Source organism: Cupressus sempervirens, chromosome 4, assembly GCF_028749045.1.
Source record: "Cupressus sempervirens isolate cs-2001-9-10 chromosome 4, ASM2874904v1, whole genome shotgun sequence".
NCBI classification, from domain to species: Eukaryota; Viridiplantae; Streptophyta; class Pinopsida; order Cupressales; family Cupressaceae; genus Cupressus; species Cupressus sempervirens.
The window spans coordinates 216,092,523-216,114,375 of record NC_143121.1 but is presented as its reverse complement, the minus strand read 5'-3'; positions in this window follow the sequence as shown (position 1 = coordinate 216,114,375).

Below are 21,853 nucleotides of genomic sequence, written 5' to 3'. Positions count from 1 at the left end.
GACTCCTTATCTTGTGTTTCTTCCTTATCCTCTACTTCTTTCTTATATTCTTCTTCTTTTGTCACTGTTGCTAGGGGTTTACTCGATGTTTGTACTATTATACTTGTATCTACCCCTGTTGTTGCACTCGGCTCCTGATGAGCTTGCATGGCTATCCTTGGTGGTGATGGAGGTGGTAGAAATGGAAGTCCAATAGTTTGGGTGATTTGAGGTGGTTCTTGTGGTGGCACCTCACCTTTCTTAATTTTACCTACTGACTTTTGGAGCTCCTCTACACTGACCAATATAGGACTTGCACACAATTGTGCTTGAAGAGTTGTTTGATCAACAATCTTAGTGAGATCCTCTATAGTTAATGGATTGATGTTTTGACTTGAGGTGTCAACAACATCTTTAATCTTTATGATTTCTGCAGGTGTAGTAGTAGTGTGAGAAGTGCTAGGAGGTGGAAGTTGTGTGTCTTGCACACTTTGCTGCTCATTAGTACCCTTGTCTTCCTCCTCTTTAACCTTTTTCTCAACTTATATCTTCTCTTCTCTCCTCTTTTTTCTTTCTTCTAGCTGAGCAGTAGCCTTTTCTTTTTATTCTTCTTCAAATACATCTTCAACCCCTTTGGATTCTTCCATGACCTTGTTGTCCTTTGTACAACTTCTTCAATTTTATTCTGTAAAATGGAGAATGCCCTATACTTAGTTGTAAACCTTTTATTATGCCTTTTGACTACTTTAGTTATCTGTTCCCTTGTCAAATCAGGCAGTATACTTGCTAGGGTTGATTCCCTCATCTCTTTCTCCATTTTCAAATAGAAATGTCATCTGTCTTCTACAATTTTAGATAGTTCTTTTGGCAATTGCCCATCAAGTTCAAGAGGTGTATACTTGAACTGTGCCATTAATGCATAGACTAATTCTTCTATTCTCTTTTGTTCCTATTTGGTGAAATTGTTGAAATCAATCATTTTCATTTCACTTAAGTCTCCATTCCTAATCTTTTCACATAATATATCAACTGAAGACTTAGGAGGATGACTTACCTTTTCAGATTGATCTTCCTCATCAGTATTAGGTTAAGCCACATATCTTTTTCTTTTCCTTGGCTCTTCCTATGCTTTATTGATTGGTTTCTTCTTCTTTGTAGTTTCCTCTTTGGCTTTTTGTGTGGAGGCCCTTGTTGTTTCTTTGGTTGTTGGCTTTTTGGGCGTTGGCATGGTAGCTTTCTTTGGTTTAGGCTGAGAAGCAGGAGGTGTTTTTGCCTTCCTTTTGATGACTTTTCATTTGATGGGTGCTTCCTTGGCTTTTTCTTCCTCGGCACTCTCATCTTTTTCTTCACCTTGTTCTAGCTCATCTTCATTTTTCTCATCATCACCTTCCTCTTCATCTTTACTAATTTCTTCTACTTCTCTTGGTGCACTTGTTTCTTCAACACCAAATTTCTTCTTTATTTTCTTTACCAGCTTCTCCTTTTTTTTCACTGCAGTGGCTATTTTGAGTTCTATAACCACTCTTGATTTGACAGTGTCATACATTCCAAATGCCTTTTCAGTTTTGTCCATTTCCTCTACAAATAATGTTGTGATGGTTGTAGAAGCTTGATCAACATCAAGCTCATATCCCAATGGTCTAAGCCATCTTACTCTTGGAAGAACTACTTGGATGTAAGTATAATCAATGTCAACAAGAAAGCATATGTTATTTACATGCATTTCTACCAATGAAACCGGTATCCTCATTCTCCTTTTCATTGCATTCTTGAAGTCATCAAAATAAACAGTCATTTGGTCATCAAAACTATCTCCCATTTGTGCAATAAAGTCATTTATCTGATCAACAATTATTTTATTCTGACTCCAGTTGACTTTGCCAAATGAAGGGAATTCCTTCATTATGTAGAAGAACATGCATACCAACACTGATCCAAATTTGAATTGTGCTCCCTTGGATTTTCTAATAGCTCCAAGATTTTCATTAATCTACTGCAACATGAGCTCTGCAAGATCATAGGTGTGGTCTTTCTTTACAAGCTTATATGCCACATCCACTACTATGTGTTAGGATAAACCACAGACAAAAATAAAAAGTACATGCAAATATAACCAATAACAGAAAATAATAGAACACACAGAAATGAACACAAGGCACCAATATTTAACATGGTTCACCCAATCCCTAGGCTACATCCACCAAATAGCAAGTCTGATCTTATTACAATCTAGTGATTACAACCTAATTACAATCTGTAATCCCTTACAACTCAATACCGCCACAAGAACCAATTTTGCATCACAACATAATGAAAAATACCCAACCCTAAGCCCTTTTATACAAGTATTAAACCGCTTTAGGGTTATAACATGTCGGCCATAATATGTCAGCTACCATGTCAGCCACGGCTCAAAAAAAAATTTTGAGCCGATGCCCCGACCTCCACTATTTATGAAGTATGTACAGTACTTTCCTAATCAGTCACCACAATCTAACAATCACCCACTTGGGGACTGATCAGGCTCCACACTAAACAACAATCTCCCACTTGGAGACTGATCTTGTAGCAATACAACTACCACATGGGGCTCCCACTGGATCAAACCACCTTGGACTCTGTTGTTCTTTTATTCATGTTCAGTCTAAAAGACCAACCGAAGCTAAAGAGGAGTTCAGCTTCTCCCTTGTTACAACCTTTGTCAACATATCTGTTGGATTGTCATTGGTATGTATCTTCTCTAGTTTTAACTTTCCATCCTCCAAAACTGACCGAATGAAATGGTACCGCAACTGTATGTGTTTGGTCTTAGAATGAAGAGCTGAATTCTTAGCAAGATGAATGGCACTCTGACTATTTGTAAACAAATAATTATCCTTCTGAGGATGTCCCAATTCTTCCAAGAAGAACTGAAGCCATATCATCTCCTTGGCTGCCTCTGTAGCAGCAACATACTCTGCCTCTGTAGTGGATAAAGCATTAATCTTCTCTAACCTAGAAACCCAGCTCATGGCTGCCCCACCAATAGTAAAGACACAACCTATAGTACTCCGCTTGGTATCAATATACCCTACCAAATTTGAGTCAACATAGCCTTGTAAATTAGTAGTAGAGCCCCCAAAGTGTAAACACTTATTGGATGTCCCTCTCAAATATTTGAGAATCCACTTGACAGCATTCCAATGCTCAAATCCTGGATGACTCATATACCTGCTAACGACTCCCACTGCATGTGCAATATCTGGCCTAGTGCATACCATAGCATACATCAAACTTCCTACAGCTAAAGCATAGGGTACCTTGGACATCTTATCCTCCTCTTCCTGTGTCTTGGGACACATCTCCTTAGTCAATTTCAAATGACCAAGTAAAGGTGTGTTGACAGATTTAGCATTCTTCATACAGAAACGTTGCAACACCTTCTCAACATAATCAGCCTAAGATAGCATCAAGGTTCTGTTCTTCCTATCTCTGCAAATCTTCATACCAAGGATTTTTTTTGTTGCCCCCAAATCCTTCATAGAAAATGCATGTGCTAACTGGCATTTTAGCCCCTTAATATGATCCATGTTAGACCCAGCTACAAGCATATCATCAACATATAAAAATAAAATAATGTAGCTATCATCATCCAACCTCTTAAAATAAACACAATAATCAGAATGACAACTGTTATATCCATGCTCATGCATAAAACTATTAAATTTTAGATACCATTGCTGAGGTGCTTGCTTCAAGCCATATAAACTTTTCTTCAATTTGCACTCTAAGTTATCCTTACCTTTGACCTCAAAACCTTGTGGCTAATCCATATATATTTCTTCATCCAAATCACCATGAAGAAAGGTTGTTTTAACATCCATCTACTCTAAATGAAAATCTTCAGTAGCCACAAGACTTAAAACAGTACGAATAGAAGTCATTTTAACAACAGGAGAAAATATCTCATCAAAATCAATTCCCTTTTTTTGTGCAAATCCTTTTACAACTAACCTGGCCTTAAATCCTTTCTTACCTCCTTCCTCTTCTTTCAACCTATAAACCCACTTATTCTGTAAAGCCTTTTTACCCGCAGGCAACTTGAACAAATCTCATGTCTTATTTTTCAGCAAAGAGTCCATTTCATCTTTCATTGCAAACTCCCACTGAATCTTAGTATCCACCTGCACAGCTTCATCATAACTTTTAGGTTCACTAGCATCAGTAAGTAAAATAGAATACAAAGAGGGAGAAAACCTTTGTGGAGGTCTAATTTTTCTTGTTGACCATCTAACATTTACTAGTGTGTCTGGTATTTGTTGTTGCAGTTATTACACATCATGAGGAATGGCTGCAATAGATCTTTGTACAAGACTTTCTCATTGAATATGACATCCCGACTTCTAACAATTTTAAGATTTTCAAAATTCCAAAGCCTATAACCAAATTCATTAATGCCATATCCAACAAAGACACATTTCTTTGATTTAGCTTCTAGCTTGGTTCTATTTTCAGAGTCTATATGAGCAAAAGCTTCACAACCGAAGGTCTTGAGAAAAGAATAACTCACCTTCTTACCAGTCCATGCTTCCTCTGGAATACCATAGCCCAAAGGAGTAGAGGGACCTCTATTAATCAAATATACTACATTATTGACAGCCTTCACCCACATGTGTAAGGGCAACCCATCATGCAACCTCATGCTCATTGCACGCTCCATTATAGTCCTATTCATGCGTTCAGCCACTCCATTTTCCTGTGGAGTCCTTGAAATAGTTTTTTGTCTACAAATACCATTAGTGGAGCAATAATCTTCAAATTCATGACTGCAATACTCACCACCATTATCAGATCTGAGACATTTTAATTTCTTACCAGTCTCATTTTCAACCAAGCATTTTCATTTCTTAAAAGTTTGAAATACATTATATTTCTGTCTAAGGAAATAAACACATACTTTTCTAGTTGTTTCATCAATAAATGTAACATAATAATGAGAGCCACCAAGGGAAGATACCTGAGCTGGTCCCCATACATCTGTATGGACAAGCTCTAATCTCTCCTTTTTGTTTTCCTTCCCAGTCTTTACAAAACTCACTCTCTTTTGTTTTCCATACACACAACTTTCATAGAAATCCATATTCACACATTTCAGACCTGGTAAAACTTTTTTTGAATGAAGTACTTTCATACCTTTCTCCCTCATGTGCCCAAGTCTATTGTGCCACAATGTTGTATCAGAATCTACATTAGCTATTTGTTCTCCCTGCTCAACTGCAGCAATTGTTCCTGAACATTCATTTTTCTCTAAAACAATCAAAGTAGAAGGAACAATATGACTTGTACAAAGATATAAGGTGCTTACTTTCACACCTTTTTCTACTACAAGGGAACTTTTTGAAACCTTCCAATTTTTATCATTAAAAGTAACTATACAACACTCATCACCGAGTTGCCCTGCTGAAATTAAATTCCTACTTAGTTTTGGAACATGTCTTACCTCATGTAGTAGCCAATGATTCCCATTCTACAACTTAATCTTAATTTTTCCCTTTGCAACAATTTGACAGGGTTCATTATCCCCCAATAAACAAGCCCAAAATCCCCTTGGACATAATCAGATAAATAACCTCTATGAGGTGTAGCATGAAATGAAGCACCAGAATCTAAAACCCATGAATCATCAACACTTTCTAAAGACAAAAGCAAAGCATCCTCATCGGTTTTGTTACTTACTACATTTGCCTCCTTGTCTCCATCTAATTTATCTCCTTCATTTTTCTTTCGATTCCAGCAAACTTTCTTTTTATGACCTAGTTTGCCACAGTACCAACAGTCATTCGGTCCTCTCAATTGAGACCTCTTCCCCTTTGACTTTCCTCTTGATTTCCCACAATTTCCAAAGTTATTTCCTCTCTCAGTTGTTCTGCTCCTACTTTATGCATTCAAAGCACTTCCTGATGTAGATTCACCTGAGGATTTTCTACGAGTTTCCTCACTTAAAATAACACCAATCACATCATCATATTTTAGGCTACTAGATCCAAGAACAAAATTACTCACAGCCATTACCAAGCCATTCCAGCTTTTAGGCAAAGAACACAAAATCAAGAGAGCCCTAATTTCTTCATCAAAATTGATACCCACAGAAGATAACGGACTAGTAATAGTATTAAACTCATTTAAATGATCTACAATAGATCCACATTCTACCATTTTCATATTAAATAAACGCTTCATGAGAAATACCTTGTTTGAAGTGGAGGGCTTTTCATACAGTGTCGCTAGGGTTTTCATCAAATCTTCTGTTGTCTTTTCTTTTTTAATATTATATGCCACCGATAGTGCCAAGCTTAACCGAATGCTTCTAAGTGCCTTTCTATCCAAAAGATCCCATTCAACCTCTGACATAGTTCCCTGATTCTTGGCTTTGCCTTCCAACGGCTTCCATAAATCCTTCTAATATAGATAGTCTTCCATTTGCATCTTCCATAATTGGAAGTTCTTCCCATTAAACCTATCAACCCTCAGCTTACCCTCATCTTCCATCACTCCCACTCAACCGTGAGACTCCCACTTAACCATGAGACTTTCCTATAGAGGATAACTGAAAGAAAACCTCGCTTTGATACCACTTGTTAGGATAAACCATGGACAGAAATAAAAAGTACATGCAAATATAACCAATAACAGAAAATTATAGAAGACACAGAAATGAACACAAGGCACCAAGATTTAACATGGTTCACCCAATCCCTGGGCTACGTCCACCAAACAGCAATTCTGATCTTATTACAATCCAGTGATTACAACCTGATTACAATCCATAATCCCTTACAGCTCAATAATGCTGCAAGAACCGATTTCGCATCACAACATAATGAAAAATACCCAACCCTAAGCCCTTTTATACAAGTATTAAACCACTTTAGGGTTATAAGATGTCGGCCATATGTCGACCATAATATGTTGGCTACCAGTCAGCCACGGCCCAAAAAAAAATTTCGGGCCGATGCCCCAAACCCCACTATTTATGAAGTATGTATAGTACTTTCCTGATCAGTCACCACAATCTAACGCTATGCAGGGTACACTATTCAACCTACTAGACTAATAAGTTTGTGTGATATGATCCTCACAAAAAAATCTAGAAGGGGTTCAGTAATGGTGCCAATGGTCAAGCCTCTGTTATTCCATTTTGCACCTGTGTTTTTCTCAATATTTGTGTCTTGGGCCAATCTAGGGTTTGAAAACCTGTGACCCTGTGAACCATTTTCTTAGTAATTTTAACTGGTCCTTGCTCTAACCAGAATGATCCATCATGGATTCTACTAAGTATTATGCATATCCACTCAGTTTTGAATACGATTGGAAAAACTAGGGCTTTGGTTAAACCCTTCTTCTCTATGATTGAAAATTCATCCTTTAATATACCATTGTCACAAAGTTTGTCAAAGGCATTAAAGATTTCCAAGTTTCCTATGGCTCCTATTTTGCAGTTATAACACTTTCGTACATCTTAAACCATAACAACTTTTTCAAGGATGGTAGATAGGGCACCAACGGGATCATTTTTATATGCAACTTCTAGGATTGGCCTGAATTTGGGTTGCTTAACCTCATTGCTGACAAGCTGAATCTCATGGCTTTTCTTCCTTAGGGTTGACTTTGACCCAGACACCATAATTTATCAAACTAGGGTTTGATGTTTAAAGTAAACTTCACAAACTGTACAACTTGGCACTTGAGGAAAATACCTAGTTAAATTCTTGAAATTAATTGGGTTGATGTTGAATCATGCAAATCACTGGTTGAATGCTTGAAAATTTCTCAATCGTTCTCCTGGTAATCACTCTTCATTTGAATGACTCAAAATGAGTCAATTTTCCCCTTTTAGCTGCTCAAAAACCTTGCATTTAATGCATTATTGTACCTTCACCTATCACTCAGCTTCCAAAGGTTTTCAACTTGGCATCCACTCCACTTTACTCAGGAGTCATTCTCACTCAGCATCTACTAACTTTGTTAATAACTCGGCAACCACAGCAGTTTTACTCGGCAACCAAAGATAGCTTGGCATCATCATTCAAGTTTTATCTTAGCATCTTATCTCATGCAAATTTATACTTTTTAGTGCTTCATCATGGTTTAGGGCTGATGTATGATACTTCCTTATATGTATCGGCCCCATAGGCTCATCTTGTGATTAGTTGGATGAGATATGATCACTTGACCCCTTAGGTGAAGTGACCCTTTCATTGGATGTACTTGGTTCATCCTTTTTTCACCATGTCTTTTTCATGTCTATTCTGATGTGTTCCACATCAACCTTTTCTTTGCCCTTATTTACTTCAGTCTTGGGTGCCTTGGCCTTTGTTGGACAATTCTTGCTGACATGTCCAATTTTCAAGCAACTAAAGCAAGTAGTTTGGTTCAACCATCTTTTATAGTTCCCCTTGAAGTTTGTTCTTATGCAGTTCTGGGGTATATGACCATACTCTTGACAATAGTGACAGCTTTGTCGTGTATTGTAGTCCCAATTGTAATGGTGTACATAGTTTCCCCTCCTTACATGCCAATTTGGTGTCCACATAGGCTTTGATATACATTCAAAGGCTCTATGTCTATACTTCTTGCAATTGTAGCAATGTCCATCAAATCTTTATGTCCTTGTGATATTAGACCTGCAGTCTTGTGTCATGTGTCCTTGCATGTTGCACTTGTTATAGTAAGCCTTTCTTTTGGGTGTGTTTGCTTGATTGATCCTTCTACTCCTGCAAACATTAGCAGTATGCCCCTTTTTATTACAGTAATGGCAAGTGGGTTTAGAATCCTTACCTTTGTCACTTCTTTGCTTAGCACTCTTTGATGATTCACCAACTTTAGTGCTGGTGTATCCAAGTCCTAATGTGTCATGGGCTGATCTTGGGAATCTCATCAATTGTTCAAAGTACTTGATAGATTCACTTGACTTGTTGAGATTCTTTGATGTTTCTTTTTCTCTCTCCAATTCATTCTACAGTTGTTCATTCTACATCCTCAAAGTAGAGATCTCAATATCTTTCATATTGAGTTCATGATGAAGGTTCATTAGTTGGGCAAGTGTATCCATCTACATGTTTGAGATCCTTGTTAGTTTAGTAGACTTTTCTTCAAGTTTGTTTGCAAGATTCTTTTTTTCATCTTCAAGCATGACTTTGTCCTCAATTGCTCTTTTCTTTTGCTCAGTGATTTCACATAACATTATGGCTTGTGATTCATGTTCCATCTTGAGAGTTCTTATTTCTTCTGCTTGTACTCTATTTTTCTCCATCAATTATGTTATTGCTGCATCAAATTCTTTGAAATCTCCTTTGGAAAATACTTATGTGGTGTCAATCTCCTTGTAGTGAATATCATTTTTGGCTATAGCTATTTCCTTCCTTCTTTTCAAGGACTTTCTTAATTCCTCTCTAGCTTCCTCTACCTTGTGTAGAGTGAGATGCACATCTATCACCTGGTTCTCAATGATCTTCTCAAGTTTGAAGACTTCCATCTTCAAATCGTTTCCTCCAAGTTGTTAGCCTTCTTCTTGAGAGAACTTGGCTCTAATACCAATTTTTGGAATGTCTTAATGGGAAGAGTGCTTCTAAAAGAGGGGGGGGGGGGGGGGGGGGGGGGGGGGGGTGAATCAAAAGTACTGGCCTTATTGTATATTTTAAATCCTTAATAACATATAACTGAAATTAACATGCATGCATATAAACATTAAACAATCATGAGAATAAAACATGCATCACCACATAACACTTGAGATTTTGGTGACCCAGAAACCCTCCAAGAATAAGAAGGTGAAACTGGGGTGGGGATGATACCCACAAAATTACTACAGCAATTGATTTCAGCCACTTCTGATGGTTTGCCCTGTTAAAGGCTACAACACACTGTTAAATGTGACCCTGTTAAAGGATTTCTACACCTTTTTAGGAGTGTGCCTTGTTAGAGGACTTAAGAACATTCAACTTAGAATGCCACCCTATTAAAGGATTTACATAAGGTTGTTAAACCTACCCAAATCCATGGGATTTCCAATTTCCTAATACAATTGTGAGAGAGTATTAGAATAATACACTTGATCTAATGCAATCTCTAATGCTGATCTTAGGTACTTGATCTGCTCTACTATCACTGATCTCTGCTAGATTTGATCTACTGATTGTGTTCCTTGTTTTGTTCTAATCGACAAGATGTATAAATGCTATCCTTTCCTCTAAATCTTTGACACCAATGTTCTACAATGACCTTAATAGGCTCTACTTTTCCTTGTTTTCATGATTCTTGTCTAGCTTATCTCTATTCAATGGCGTCATGACTCCCTTATAAAGATTAGTGGTTCATTATGCATCCTTGATTAAAGTGTTCCTGCTCGAACCCTTGAAAATCACTTATTGGTTACATGCAGTTTCTAATTTTCTGATCGATCGCATGTGGATTGCATAGGTGACTGAGTGGACTCAATCTTATCCTATCATGAGTCATACATAACCATTTTACATCTTGGCTTGTGATTGCACAAACTTTCATGCTAATCCTGCATTGCTTGGCACATGAAGTAATACTAATGCTTGGCACCATCTATTTTGGATTGCTCGACATCCACTGTAGTTCCTACATTATTCGGCACCCATCAGTTTTCTGCATTGCTCGACTTCTATTGATTCCTAAATTACTTGGCTCATATTGGATATTTGTGTCTCTTGGCACCTATTGAATTTTGAATCACTCGACACATGTTGAATTCTATATAGCTCAGCATATACTGTAATGTGTTGTGCTTGGCAGCAACTGTAGTTTGCTCAACACTATCTCTGACTCAGCACATAAAGAAATTCTAACTCGGCTTCCATTGTGTACTCAGCATGTGTAGTGATGATGGTTAAGTGTGTTGACACTGATTTGTCAATCTTACTTATTTGATCAACACAATATTATTTGAGAATGATGTATCCAAGAAATTTTGGAGAGAAGCAATTAATATAGAAGTGTACATTATGAATAGAGTACAGATTAGAAAAGGTATGAGCAAGACACCTTATGGACTATGGTTTGGTCTTTCACCATTATTTAAGTATTTTAGAATATTTGGAAGCAAGTGTTATATTAAGAGAGATGATGATGTTGGTAAGTTTGATCCAAGAAGTGATGAAGTTATGTTTCTTGGTTATTCATTGAAAAGCAAAGCATTAGATATTTTAATCATATAACTAAGACAATAGTTGAGTGCATAAATGTAAATATTGATGAAAAGTTTGGAACTAAGGAAAAGATGTTAGATTATAATTCAGATAAAGAAGATAATTTTGGAATTGTTAGACAAAATGCTAAAGTTTTATTTGAGACTAACAATGATCTGCAGAATGATGTGTTAAATGTTGAGCAAAGAGGAGAGAAAAGGTCTAAACCTAGAGATGAGATAAGAGTTGAGATGTCAACTCCTACCCCTAATAGTAACTTGACAAAGAATCACCCTATAGAGAAGAGAAGAAAAGACAAAGGTGTAATGAAAAGAAATAGAGTTAATGAAGAGATATGGTTGTTTTCTCAAGTTGAACTTAAAAGTGCAAATGAAGCATGTAAAGATGATCATTAGATTCAAGAAATGAAGGAAGAATTAGATTAGACTATGAAGAATGAAACATTAGAGTTAGTTCCTAAACCTAAAGACAAGAATGTTATAGGAAGTAAATGGGTATTTAGAAACAAGATGAATGAGCAAGGCAAAGTTATAAAGAACAAGGCTAGACTTGTATGCAAGGGATATTCATAGCAAGAAGGAATAGAGTATGAGGAGACATATGCCATTGTAGCTAGAATGGAAGTAGTAATAATGTTCTTGGCTTATGTAGCAAATAAGAAGTTCAAAATATATCAGATGGATGTTAAATTAGCCTTCCTAAATAGAGAACTTGAAGAAGAGGTATATATTGAGAAGCCTAAAGGATTTCCTCTAATAGAAGACAAAGATATGGTATGTGGACTAAAGAAAGCTCTATATGTTCTAAAGCAAGCACCTAGAACCTAGTATGCAAGGTTGGATAGCTATTTAACAAAACTAGATTAGCTAAAGGTATGACAGATAGTAACTTGTATTTGAAAGAAATTGAGAATGGTTTGTTGATAATAGTAATATTTGTTGATGACATCATATTTAGAGGTAATGATGAAGCAAGTGATATGTTTGCTAAAGAAATGAAGAATGAGTTTGAAATGAGCATGCTAGGAGAAATGAAATTTTTCCTAGGATTGTAGATTGTGCAAAATAGTTGATGCAAGAGCATCCTCGGTTTCCTTGCAATCTTTCCCTTTTGTTCTTTCAGCCTATTAGTACCGAGTGATCCTTTGGGTGCTGAGTTCTTGTTGGTGCTGAGTGATCCTTTGGGTGTTGAGTTCCTATTCGTGTTGAGTGATCCTTTGGGTGCCGAGTTCCTATTGATGTTCAGCGATCCTTTGGCTACTGAGTTCTTATTGGTGCCGAGTGATCCTTTACGTGTCAAGTTCCTATTGGTGCTGAGTGCTCCTTTGGGTGTCAAGCTCCTATTGGTGCTAAGTGCTAGTTTCTATGAAGTCTTCATTGTCGAGTTATTTGAGTATGGTTCCAATTTTGGCTGACTTTGCTTGCATTTAATTTTGATATAGGTAGTTAATATTTGTTATGGGCTAACTTGTGGCTTTCCTTGTTCTAGAATCTTCTGTAAGCCATTTTGGATAGTATAAATAGTGTGCTTAGGCTTAGATTAAAGAAGGAACTGAGAATATTAGAAAGGGAATGCATAGGTGTCTTGAAATGCGAATTTAAAAATGGATCATGGATTTGGAAGTTTTATATTTGTATTTGGCTGCAACCCAGAAGGCCTTATAGCTGGGCATGTATGAAGATATTTTGATAAATCAATAAAAGTTTTTTTTTCTCTTCTTACTACTTTGGTTGTTGTTCCTTGTGTTTTCTTTTGTTGCGTTAACTCTTGCAGGGTGGTTTGGATAGTTGGGTGAGCCTTTGGCCCTAGTTATTCACTCTTTGCCTACATCAATTGGTATCAAAGCTTTAGGTTCATCTTTATGGAGATTGGATCATGTAGAACCCTGATTTGGATTTGGTTGTAGGGTGGTAGATCTACAAATTTTACCTATAACTTGCAAAGGGTTACAATCTTGTAGGAACCTAATTTGTAAAGATGGTTCGTGGTAGAGGAAATAATGTTGATAATGCTATATTGGATTAGTTGAGACAAATTGCAACCAAATTAGATGCTATGGATACAACCCAGAGGAGAGGAGCACAGCTTGATGATGTAAGTGATGATGAAGTAGTAGCACTAAACCATAATCTAGAACCTAAAGAAGATCAAGATGAGGAAAGATTGTTGCAAGTGTTGTCTAGGGAAAATTCAAAGCCTACTGTAGAGGTTGTTCCTTATGATGAAAAATTGGATACCAATGCTATGCTAGATTGGATCTCTGATATGGAGAAGTTATCTGAGTATGAAAACAAGCATGATAATAGAAAGGTGAAGATTGTAGTCACTAGGTTGAAAGGTCATGCATCACTATGGTGGGAACATTTCTAAATTGATAGACAAAGGAGAGGAAAGGAGAAGATCAAAACTTGGCCAAAGATGGTGAATAAGGTAAAGAACAAATTCCTCCCTACTGATTACCAAGTTAGCCTATTGAGAAAGATGCAAAATTTGAAATAAATGGACATGACTGTGAAAGAATATACTGAGCAATTCTATAGATTGGACATCAGATCTAGACATGTGGATGATGATGTTGAGAAAATTGCAAGGTACATTAATGGATTGAGATCTAGAATTCAAGATGAAATAAGTTTTGTGAAGTTGGAAAATGTAGAAGAATCATATCAATATTCCTTGAAAGCTAAGAAGATCTTGACAAAGAAGCATGAACAACGACAAAGAGGTACAGGTGGTAGATTCTAGAGAGGCAGAGGTAGATCTTATAGAGAAAGTGGCAAATCTGATAGTTCTATACATGATAAAGGCAAATCTAAATGGAAGAATGATGACAAATGCAAGACCAAATGCAAAAGTGGTAATTCTTACTAAGGAGGCACTAATTCTTACCGAGGAAGAGGTAATTCATATTCTAGAGGTGGATTTCATGGTAATTATTTCTGATGTGGTACAGAGGGACATAGATCTTTTGAATGTAGATCCTCTGAAAGAAGGCAAGGTAATAGAAATGTTGTGATTCAAGGAGATGATGAGGGTTCACCAAGTGGACCTGAGGCTGGAGAAAATCTGATGGTGAGAAGAACCTTATGTAATAAGGGAAGTGCTGAGGAACCTATTTTAAGGAGAAGTCTTTTCAAGACAAGATGTAAGATAGCTAGAAAATGTTGCAAAGTGATCATTAATAGTGGAAGTTCTACAAATCTAGCATTAGAAGAGCTGGTTACCAAGTTGCAATTGTAGAGACTGAAACATCCCAAACCTTATCATGTTTCATGGATCAAGGATGAGCATAAGATATTGGTAAGTGAGCAATGCCTTGTGAAGTTCAAAATTGGGCATTACTTTGATGAAGTTTTATGTGATATTATGCCCATGGATTGTTTTCATATTGTGTTGGGTAGACCTTGACAATATGATAGATATGTTGTACATGATGGAAGATTGAATCAATATACTCTTTGGGTAAATGGAAAGAAACAAACATTGCTACCTTTGATTGAAAGTCCAAATGAGGTTAATTGTACTACTTTAAAATTTGCATGGTTAATGGGAAAAATTTTGAAAAGGAAATGAAACGAAATCAAGTCTATTTTGCCATAGTTCCTAGAGGAACTAGTGTTGGTAGTAATGGTCTACCAGCAGAAGCTAGTAATGACCAAGTGATAGCAGATAGTGATAGCAGAGTACTAGTAGAGATTATAGAAGTGCTAAATGAGTATAAAGACATTATTGCTAATGATATTCCTAATGGTTTACCTCCAGTAAGAAGTATAAGTCATTATATGGATCTAATTCTTGGACCTAGTTTTTCAAACAAAGCGCCATATAGATTGACACTTGTAGAGAATGAAGAACTTAACAGACAAGTGCATGAGTTGCTGCAAAAAAGTTTGATTAGAGAAATCTTGATTCCATGTGTTGTACTTGCTATATTAGCACCTAAAAAGAGTGGAGAATGGAGAATGTGCACTGATTTCAAAGCTATTAACAAAATCACAATGAAGTATAGGTTTCCTATGCCAAGGATGGATGACATAATGGATTGTTTGAGTGGAGCAAAGTATTTTACCAAGACTAATTTGAAGAGTGGCTATCATTAGATCAGAATCAGAGAAGATGATTAATGGAAGACTACTTTCAAGACAAAAGATGGTTTGTATGAATGGTTGGTTATGCCTTTTGGTTTGACTAATGCACCTAGTACTTTCATGAGGTTGATGAATGAACTTTTGAAAAGATTCTCGGGTAAGTTTGTGATTGTTTATTTGGATGATATTTTGGTATTCAACAAGACTAAGGAAGAACATCTTGACCATATTAGACAAGTATTTCAGAGATTGAAAGAGGAAAAGTTGATGATTAATCTGAAAAAGTGTTCTTTCATGCAAGAGAAAATTGTGTATTTGGGATTTGTTATTTCAGCTGATGGATTGAAGATGGATCCTGACAAGGTTAAAGAAATTTTGGAATGGCCTACACCTGAGAATGTGGATGAGGTAAGATCATTTCATGGTTTGGCTAGTTTTTATAGAAATTTTATAAAGAATTTTAGTATTGTTTGTAATGCTATGACTAAGACAATGAGGAGAGATAAAAAGGAATTCAAGTGGACACATGGTGCTAATAAGAGTTTTGAGACTTTGAAACAAAAGGTTGTTGAATTACCTATATTGGCTTTGCCTAATTTCAACAAAGTATTTCAAGTCGAATGTGATGCAAGTGGTAATGTAATAGGAGCTATATTAAGTCAAGAAGGTAAGCCTATTGCTTTCTTTAGTGAAAAGTTGAATGATGCTAAAAGGAAGTATTTTGTGTATGATCAAGAATTTTATGCCATTGTTCAAGCATTGAAGAAATTGAGACATTATTTGATTCCTAAGGAGTCTGTGTTGTATACTAATCATAAAGCTTTACAATACTTAGGAAGTCAACATAAATTGAATTAGAGACATATGAAGTGGGTTGAGTAGTTACAGAGTTTTACGTTTTTCATTAAGCATAAGAGTGGAGTTACTAAAAGAGTTGTTGATACATTTAGTAGGAGACATTCCTTGCTAATAGAAATGAAGGTTGAAGTTTTTGGTTTTGATGAAAAGAAAGAGTTGTATGATGTTGATCCTGATTTTTTTGAGGTGCGAAGAGAGTGCAAAGCACCAAATTTGATAGATCACACAAGTAAGTATGATGAATATTTCATTCAAGAAGGTATGTTGTTCAAAGGCATTCAGTTGTGTATTCCTAGAAATTCTATGAGGTTGAATCTAATTAAGGAAAAGCATAGTGGTGGATTAGCTAGACATTTTAGAATTGATAAGACATTGAGTTTGCTGAAAGAGAAGTATTATTGGCCACAAATGTATAAGGATGTTCAAAAATTTGTAAAGAGATGTGGATTTTATCGAGATGCAAAGGGAGTGAGTCAATATATTGGTTTATATATACCTATTACTGTTCCTGAGAAACCTTAGATTGACATTAGTATGGATTTTGTTCTTAGATTTTTCTAAGATAGTGAAAGGGTATGATTCCATATTTGTTGTAGTGGACAGATTTTCTAAGATGACTCATTTCATACAATATAAGAAGACATCAGATGCTGAGCATGTTGTTGAACTTTTCTTTAAAGAGATTGTGAGATTTTGACAAGTGTTATTTTTTATAGGAATAGTAAGTTTGTTGGTTATTTTTGGAAGACTTTGTGGAAGAAGATGGGTATTGAATTGAAGTTTAGTTCTACATTTCATCCACAAATAGATGGACAAACATAGGTTGTGAATAGAAGCTTAGGCAATTTGCTAAGATGTTTAGTTGGGAATAAGCCAAGTAATTTGGAGATGGTATTGGCACAAGCTGAATTTGCATATAATAATTCTATGAATAGAAGTATAGGGAAGACACCTTTTGAGATTGTTACTAGAATGCATCCTAGAGGTATATTAGATTTGAGAGATGTTGCTGGTGAAGAAAAGAGAAGTGTTGTAAGAGAATAATTTGTTGATTTTATGGAATCTTTGCATAAGGAAGTGAAGTTAAGGTTGGAACAAAGTAATTAGAAGTATAAGGAGAATATTGATCAGTCTAGAAGACACCATGATTTTTAAGTTGGTGATGAGGTGATGGTTCATTTGAAGAAAGGAAGATTCCCAGTTGGAACATACAATAAGTTGAAGATGAAGAAATTTGGACCTTGTAAGATCTTGAAGAAGTTTGACAGTGGTCATGCTTATGAAATTGAGTTACCTGATGACATGGATATATCTCCTATATTCAACATTGTTGATTTTTATAAGAATCATGAGTCAGATGATGAAGTTGTTGTACCTGATGGTTACCCTAAGAAATAGAGGGAAGAAGTTGAACAAATACTAGATTAGAAATTTGGTAAGAGCACAAGAGGAAAACATTACTATGAATATTTGGTGAAGTGGAAGAATAGACTAGCTGAGGATGCTACATAGATTTCTCAATCTAAGTTGGATTCAGCTCAGGTTGGGACACTTGCGTGATTTAGGAGAATCATTTCTCCAACCCTGGTTGTCTAATGCAGGAGCATCCTGGGTTTCCTTGCAATCTTTCCCTTTTGTTCTTTTTGTATGTTGGTACTGAGTGATCCTTTGGGTGTTGAGTTCCTATTTGTTCCTTTAGGTGTCGAGTTCCTATTGGTGTCAAGTGATCTTTTGGGTACCAAGTTCCTATTGGTGTCGGGCGATCCTTTGGCTATCGAGTTCCTATTGGTGTGGAGTGATCCTTTGGGTGTTGAGTTCCTATTGGTGTTGAGTGATCCTTTGGGTGTCAAGTGCCAATTTTTTTGAAGTCTTCATTGCCAAGTTATTTGTGTCTGGTTCCAATTTAGCCTGACTTTTCTTGCATTTAATTGATATAGGTAGTTAATATTTGTTATGGGTCGACTTGTGGCTTTCCTTGTTCTAGAATCTTCTATAAGCCATTTTGGCAAGTATAAATAGTGTGCTTAGGCTTATATTAAAGAAGGAACTGAGAAGATCAGAAAGGGAATGCATAAGTGTCTAGAAATGTGAATTTAAAACTAGATCATGGATCTGGAAGTTGTATATTTGTATCTGGTCATAACCCAAAAGGCCTTACAGTTGGGCATGTATGAAGATATTTTGATGAATCAATAAAAGTGTTTTTCTCTTCTTCCTCCTTTGGTTTTTGTTCATTGTGTATGCTTCCATTTTGTTAACTCTTGCAGGGTGGTTTGGATAGCTAGGTGAGCCTTTGGCCTTGTTATTCACTCTTTGCTTGTGTCAACATTGATAATATTTTCATTTCACAAGCTATGTACTTGAAAGACTTGTTGAAGAGATTTGGATTGTAAAGTTGTAAGCCTATTGGTACACCCATGATAACTAATCACAACTTATCTAGTAAGGATGAGACACCTATAGTTGAAAAAGAAGAAGTACAGATCCATCATTGGAGGTTTATAGTATCTAACTCACACCAGACTAGATATAGAAAATGCAATTAGGATTGTAGCTAGATTTCAAGTTGATCCTAAGCAGTGTCATTATCCAACAACAAAGAATATATTCAGATACTTGAAAGGAAATTATGACTATGGATGATAGAAAAAGCACCAATGGTGGAGCATTCTTTCTTGGAGGAAGATTGGTTTCTTGGCTAAGAAAGAAACAAGATTCTAATTCTCAGAGTATAGCTAAGGCAGAGTACATTGTGGCAGCTAATAATTGTAATCAAGTGATGTGGATGAAATAGATACTAAAGGATATCACAATTGATTTTATAGAACCTATTATCATTTACTATGATAACACAAGTACAATGAGTAAGTCTAAGAATCTTGTATTACATTCTAAGACTAAGAATATATCTATTAAGTATCATGTGTTGAGGGAAAAAGCAACAGAAGAAGAGATTAGATTAGAGTATGTAAGTACTAATGATCAGACTAAATATATCTTTATGAAGCCTTTACCTAAAGACAGATTTGAGTACTTGAGAGTTATGCTTGGGGTTATGCCCTTACCTACTTCTAAGTACTTGATGCAGTAACTGCTTTAATCTAGTAGTACAAAGCACTATTGTTAGACTAGACTGAATGGTAATGCTTCCCAAATGGGGGAGTATCTATGATGAGCTACATCATTGAGGACCCTTGGTATTTGGTCTTGAATAGTGTCTTTGGACACTTGAGCTGGTTGAAGACTTGGAGAAGTAAATTGAAATAATGAGGACTTTGTCATTGATGTCAATGGGGGAAAGAATATCATTAAAAAAATCTCCTAAGTATGTATGGGGAGAGTGCATGGAAATCTCTACCGTATTAGGGAGATTTAGAAAGATTCATGAAAGCAAAGAGGAATATCTCTATAGGAGAGATATGTATTGTGAGTTGTTTATTATGAGCAACTATTTCCAATCCTAAAGAAGAAGAAGAACATATAAGTGTTCCGGAGGATTTGAGATTTGAGAAGATGAGTATAGCAGCAACAACAACAGAGTACGGTTTTGGTATTTGTGGAACTTAGATTTTTTTCATCTATGCTAAAATTAATGAAAAAGGGGGAGATTGTTAGCATAAATGTTGATGATACTAAATTGGGGGAGTATCCTAAGCATTGGAGAGTATTCACATGTTGCATTCATGACTTTATTTATCATCGATGTCAACATAACAGTAAGTTTGTGAAGACTGGCATAATAGCAAAGAGAGATCTTAGTTGTACAAGAAAGGTTTTGCTTGTTTGGTGATGTGTGGTCATGGACATGCTTAGTATAGTGTCCTAATTATGTGGTTCAATGTGTAGAACGTAATTCAAAGATGTACAGAAGTTGTACTTGATTTACTTAGAGCAGTATAGAGACAGAGTGCTTGGAAAGTAGTTTTTGATGTTTGCATTATATCTTTCATCTGAGATTTAATAAAGACGTATGTAGTTAGATAGTGATAGACGATAGTCAAATGATGACATCAATGGATGCACAATCCCTAGTATTGCACATGTGAAATTTTGTATAGAATATAAGCTGACAGTGTTATTGTAATTATAATTAAATTATTATCTTATTATAATTAATTCAAAAAGCCTCAAGGCTGACTTCAAAGAATTATTTTGAAGATATGGTATAAAGGAAAGATGTTTTCCTTGTTTGTAAGGTATTGTGATCATTATATGAAGAACAAAGTGTGAAAAGGAGTAGAATGTTTACTAAATGTGGGTAAGCAATCTAAGGGATTATTGGATGCTAGTTTTGTATTTTGGTTACGAGATCAGAAGGAGCAGAGGTATGGTTGACAAGACATAGGAAGGAAGTACTCTTCATTTCTATGATTTTGCAAGGAATAATATAGAGATCATTTGGATAGTGGGTTCATTGATCTTAACCTTGAATTTGTTTAGGTAGTGGGTCCAGCTGGCATCCACAACTCTTGATAGGGTTGGAATCTCCTAACAGGGATTCAAAGTCTCCTAACAGGGACTAATATGTACTGTATGTTGTTATAGACTCCTAACAGGGTCCATCCTCTAACAAAGAATATTTTTTTAGTACATCATCTTGTGGGTACCATCCCACCGAGGATTTCCCTCTGATCAAGGGTTTCCCTAGTTAACATATTTAGTTTTATTATGTATGAGTATCTTGTTGTGGTTTTTGATTATATTGCTCATATGGTTAAGGTTTTAATGAGGCTGATAATTCTGATATTAGTTGGATAAATTATTCACCCCTCTCTCAGTTATATTGGTGGACTATATATTTTAATAGAAGTCATTGCAAGAGTTACTAGACTATTATCTGAAGAAATTGACAAGAATGTTGAGCCCTTCGAAAATTATGAATCAGCCAAGATCAAAATGGTAATGCAAACCAAATTTCCCAAGATGGACAAGAAAATGAAAAAGATGATAGCACATCTTCAAGGAAAACTTGGCAAAGGACCACTCCTGATAATAGAGGGCAAAGGTGAAGATGAAGATTATGAAGAAGAAGAAGAAGAGGAAGAATCCAAGGGTAAAGAGTTAGTTCTTGTTGATTCCAAGGCAACTAAGACAAAGCAAATTTTGGTTCTTGATCCTAAAGTAAAGAGGGATATAAAGAAGAGTGTAAAGAAAATAGTTACACCTCATACACCTAAGACTAAGAGGAGGATAATCACGAGATCCAAGGAAGAAAAACCTTGACTTTCTAAGATAAAGAAAAGCCTAGCAAAGAGAAAATAAACAAAATGGAGCGAGGAGAGTCCACAAAAGAGGCCAAGAAGGAAGTTGGTTGTCACACCTAATGAGGAGGAGGATCAAGGAGAGAAAATAGAGTTTGAATATATGAGAAAACTTCAAAATGTATCCAGACGACCTCCTATGACAATTGATCAGGTATGTGAAACATCAAAAACTCGATTAGCATAGTAGGATTTAAACATATTAAAATATGATTGTTTAAATAAGGAAGATCAGGAGAAAGTTGAAAAGGCATGCTAGATATGATGGAAAAATTCAAATATATGGCTATAGAATTAGGAAAAGGTATTCCTAAATATTTATACAATAAATTATATGCAAAGTGGAAGTGGACATTATTCACTAAAAGATAGATTAGGGAAACTGCATTGGCCCAAACAATGTCTGATTTACGAAATACACATGTCTATTGCCCTAAGAGATTTTGCTAAGAAA